Source organism: Polypterus senegalus, chromosome 2 (genome assembly GCF_016835505.1).
Source record: "Polypterus senegalus isolate Bchr_013 chromosome 2, ASM1683550v1, whole genome shotgun sequence".
Taxonomy (NCBI): domain Eukaryota; kingdom Metazoa; phylum Chordata; class Cladistia; order Polypteriformes; family Polypteridae; genus Polypterus; species Polypterus senegalus.
The window spans coordinates 119,933,453-119,939,075 of NC_053155.1; positions in this window are offsets into that span (position 1 = coordinate 119,933,453).

A 5,623-nucleotide genomic window follows, 5' to 3' on the forward strand; every position below is an offset into this window, starting at 1 on the left:
ATTTCAGATGCTCGGCCCGAATAACATTTACAATAACGACAACGACATTCAGTTCCATCTGATGTAGCTTAATGATTGGAATTCTTCCTCTTATTTCGACTGCGCCCGTTAAGTGTTGCTACAACGGATCATCTTTTTCCAGGTCTTCTTGCCCTCCGTCTCTTTCTCTGTTAAACCCATCACCTGCATGTTCTCTCGCAGAATTATTTTTCTTAAATTTACACGAGAATATATATTTCCCCAGTGTCCAGGCCCTTTAAATCGAGAGGAAGGTGCAGCTGTATGTGGTTTATTGAGAGGGGCCAAATTTTAATTGCCAGTATGCTGCACTATAGGAAACGAAACGGCCAACTGAGCACACGGAGTAAAATACAGTAACAACAAAAAAACAGGCTGTATTATTAGTTCAGCTTGGTACTGATCTTGTACCACTGTTCAGTGCAACAGTGCTTAGAATTGAGGATCGTTTCCTCTTAGTATGGTACTACAAAGTCTGGTCTTCTGCGCAGTCAGTTCAGCATTATCTCAGATGCCCTGCAACTGACCCTTAAGGTTTCCTCTGAACGTCCTTAATTCAATTTTACCAGATTTGACAGATGCTTTATATTTCGATCACAGTCAAACTATTGCACAATCCTACAAAATGCAGGCCAGTATTGGTTAGTCCATTTCAAACCATCAAATTGCCGCTTCCATATCCTTTACCAACCCCAAGCTATTCCTCTGATTGGCGAATTGACACTTAATTTGCATGAATAGACAGAGCTATGTAGTTACATTTCCAAAGTAATTCAACACATGATATTCTCACATTAAGCATCCTTTTGTAAATATACTGCCATAGTTGAATGTTTTACCATACATGTGGAGGTCAAATAATAAACAATTACCAATTCTGCTAGAACCTTTTCACTTTGTATTGTCTCTTAAGAACAGAAGCGATCAATTATTTTAGATCAGTGTGGACTGACTGCTTTATTAGCCATAATTGGTTAATACCAATTGAAATTACAAGGTTTATTAATAATTGGATAGCAGTAGCTGTGTCTGTGAAATTAAGTCTTTAAACTTTAAATGAAAGCAGTTGTGTCATATTTCTTGTCAAAGGTTGGGAAGAAAAAGAACCAGTTTTTAGATTAAAGGGTGGTGAAAATGTAAAGGGACGTATTTGTCTTTACAAAATCATGTACAATTTCAAGAAAAAATAACCCAAAATGATGAGTCATTTGGTGCCACAGTGACACTTTAATAGTGATGCTACTTTACAGTAAGGAGACTAGGGTCCTCCTTGCGTGGAGTTTGCATGTTTTCCCCATGTTCAAATGTAAAAATTTTATTTTTACAATAATGATGTGTACAAAGCACCTCCACTATTCTCAATAATCAATACAATAAATTAACAATACACAGTCCTCCACACCTCCCAGCAGCTCAGTCACCCTTCCTCCCAACTCGGCCCACTGCTGGGATCTCTCACAGTCCTTTTATACTTTGTGACCCAGAATTGATTCTATTCCTTACTCCATGTGATTTTCCATCACTTCTGGGTCTGATGAAAACTCCTTTTTCTTCAATCCGGAATTACTTTATTTCTTCCGCCTTCTTGATGATGTAGTACTTCCGGTTCATAGATAAAATCTAAATCCTTATGCCTCCCTGCAGGATCTCCTGACGGCCCCCATGGTATCCAGCAGGGCTGTGACGGAAAACTCCAATATCCAAGATGCCCTGTGGGAATTCGGGGCACCTCCATGTTGCAGGGAGGACTCCACCTACCAGCGTGGGGGTATTGGCCGGGATAAACAGCCGGCCCTATACCACAAATGCTTCCCAAACTCGGTCCTGGGGACCCAATGTAGCTGCAGGTTTTCATTCTAACCAGATTCATAATCAGTGACAACACCTGATAACACTGATCTCATTTAATTAGCTGTTATTATTTTTCTTTTATTCTACATTCTGAAAAGCACAGCAGCATGATTTTTACATTTATAAGACATTTAGAAATATTTCTATTTTTGCTAGAATGCTTAACTGTCTTTTGTCGATTTCTTTATATTTTGCCCTTTCTCTGTGCAGTTTTTCCCCCTTCATTGCATCTTATTAATAGTAATAAAAAAGGAGCAGAGCAGACACCCAGGCAAACAACACTGAATCATCAAAGACTGCAACTACTTTAGCATCAGACCCACTAATTAGTAATTAATGGCTTAATTAAACACTTAGAACACCTGGAAAAGTAGAATTAAAATCAAGATAATAATAATTCTTTGCATTTATATAAGATGAAAATATTGTTAAAAAGAAAAAATGCATTATTCCAATACAACTGCTTTGTACATTTTAATATATATATATATATATCTATATATATATATATATATATATATATATGGTAAACAAAAATATAAATATATTATTTACATATATTATATATAAAATATGTTTTGTTTTTTTGTTTTTTACAAAATTTAGTTTTCTAATTTCTATATTGTTCCCAAAACACAGAACTCGGGAAATAACAGTTCACTTAATTAACAAAAACCTGCAGCCACAGTGGGTCCCCGGACCAAGTTTGGGAAGCACTGAACTAGAAGATATAGACAATAAAAATAGAAAGTATTAGATCAATTGAAATGAATGTTTTGCTATAACAAACACCTAACAGTCGAAGACTAATACTTCAACCATATATAAGAACAGCAGACCCATCAAATGATAGGATATAACAAAAAGAAAAGTATATCATTTGGAATGAAAAAATGACATACTGCAATGGGTTTGCTGCTAAGGCCTTTGTTTTTCTTTGTGAATTATTTTTTTCCTCTTTTACACTGTGTCCCAAATAGGACTTTAGAAAACATTCTTTAAAACTAGTATTAGAGTACCTAGACAGGTCTGCAGGACTGTGTTACATGACTGCGTTACATAACTGTGCTTAGAGTACCATTTTGGACAACCATCTCATAGTGAAAGTTACTCACATATTATAATCAATATTAAAGACACTATCCATTCTCCAGCACCATGTTTAGTGAGCATAAATACCTTACCTGAAAACTTAGCAAAAGGCTTTACAATTTCACAAAATAATGATTTATAATATTTCATTCAGTTAATTGAAAAGTCCATGTATTTAACTCACCGATTTCTTTATTACGTTATCCTTATGACACACCCCCTCATAACTGCACCAGAAACCCAGAAAAGAAATCAGCAAAAACAACATCCTGTATTACAGAAGCATATTAGGGCCACAGGATGAGAAAAAAAAAAAAATGGGACACCATATAGGGGGAAAAAAAAGTATTTTGTGATTAAACCCAAAGTTTCTACTTTAACATCAAAGGTTTGATTGTAATCTTGTAGTTTACTTTGTCTGTGGTAGGCTGGCACCCTGCCCGGGATTTGTTCCTGCCTTGCGCCCTGTGTTGGCTGGGATTGACTCCAGCAGACCCCCATGACCCCGTGTTAGGATATAGTGGGTTGGATAATGGATGGATGGACAGATAGTTTACTTTGTAATTAAAAGTAGATATGTCAAACTAAAATGTGATCACATGATCTGTAACTTTACAGCCTACAGAAATGTAAGAAAACACCTTAGACATACTGTATTAATGCGAAATCACAAAGTCTGTCTAGGGATGCGTTTAAATGATTAAAGATGGGTCTGTGTATGTAATAGATTGAATCAATTTATAACACTATTTTTCTGAGGTTCATTTTTTGAAAGCATCATAAAAAAAAAAGAATGCTGTAAACTCCAACATAAAATAGATGTGTAATTTACTAGTATTTCTCATACCCCATTGAAACTAAAGTACCACTTTAAATCCTTCATAATTAACATGGTTTCCACCCTAGCTGTTTATCTTTATGTGCTTCTTAAACAGGCTTTCCCTTGCACTGACGGTAGCCACAGGCAGTGTTTGTCACACAGAATAGATTAAACTCAAAGTATGACAGCTCTCTGAACATTTAAAATACTAAGATATATACATGATAATTTCATTATAAAAGGCATTAAACCATTTATATAATTATATTTTATAAACAAATTGTTAACTTAATTTAAATAATTTATACTATTAAAAATCAATTATGTGGGTGCAAGAGTGGCACATTTTCCACATACAGTACCTATATCTATAGCTTGCTTTCCACACCCTGCGGGTTTCCTCATGTACTGTCTTGTTTTTCAGCCAGTGTCTGAAGGTTAGTTACAAGTGTCAACAGGCAAGTACTAAAGATACACCCGATATTACCCACTAGCCATCCACCATTTACTATAACTTGTCATTTCTTGCCTTTTGACACACTGTTCACTTAGCTCCAATGAAGACATGATGCTTCAGGAACAATTTCATTTCCTTAGAAGGGTGGTAAAATGGGACAAATCCGTATCCAGGTGTTTTCCGACAAATAATGTTAACAACAGTCTAAAGTTAAACAAAAGACTTTGTTCATTTAGCACTTACAAGCTTTTGGTAAAATTTGGAATTTACTCCAACCAAAGGAAGGAGAGTGAAAGAATGTGAAAGTTTCTCGTATACAGTACTCAGATATGGGGATTGTGACACCCCGTGTAGTGGCAGACCACATAGTGGGCGTCTTGTAGTGCAGGACCAACCGGGATCAGATTTGTGAGAAGTCAGATGTAGAGACACAGACACAAATCCCAATCAAAAATAGTGAGCAATATATACTGTGAAATTTCCAGTCCCCAAAAATGAAAAATAAAGACAAAAAAGTGTATATACGCAAAAATTGGTAGTCTTCCTAAATGAAGGAAAGGAGTTCAGAAAGAAACTACACATGTAACAAAGTCCAAAGAATGCGAAAAAATATTTACAAGAAAAAAAAAATAGTGAATACATGAACAATAACAAAGTGCACCAAAATCTATATAAATACCTCCACCAAAATAAAGCTACACTAGGAGATATATATTCAGGAAAATTACAAAATAAGGCACAAGCCATTGTTTTTTAAACTAAAAAAAAGAGCTATACCAACCACACTAACCACACCACCGAGTTTAAAGACAACCCAAGAAGTGCCTCTTATTGTCGGGGCACAAGTCTTCATCCTATTCCGTGACATGTTGCTCCCTTTCACCAATCGCGACTGATGCAGGTGTTTTCTGCACAAGTGCTCCTCTTAACCTTTGCATGACATATAATAAATGGGGTTAGCGACCCCGCTATTATGACGGGGTACACACAGTGTCCTCCAGTAGGCCTGACCTGGAGGCGTGCCTGACCCGTCGCTGGCATTCCGCTGCATGAACCTGCCAAAGACAAAATTAAAATAACTTTGAAAGCAAACCCTGCACTTAATGACATAAACAGGTAACTGCTTTAATGTTTATTTTGAAAAGTCGCCTTTACCCTATTCATAGGACTTTTCCATTAAAGTGGTAATGCCTGGTAGGCAGATTACCACAGGGATGGATATTTGAGCAGCAAACCGCAAGGCAATGATTATATTTTTATATTATGTACATTAAAAAACCATCAACAACTTATCAGATCAAATTAATAATATGTTGAACAATTATAAAAATAACGTTAAATAAATTGGACTCTGAAGCTGCATGGATAAAAGGTAAAGTACCACT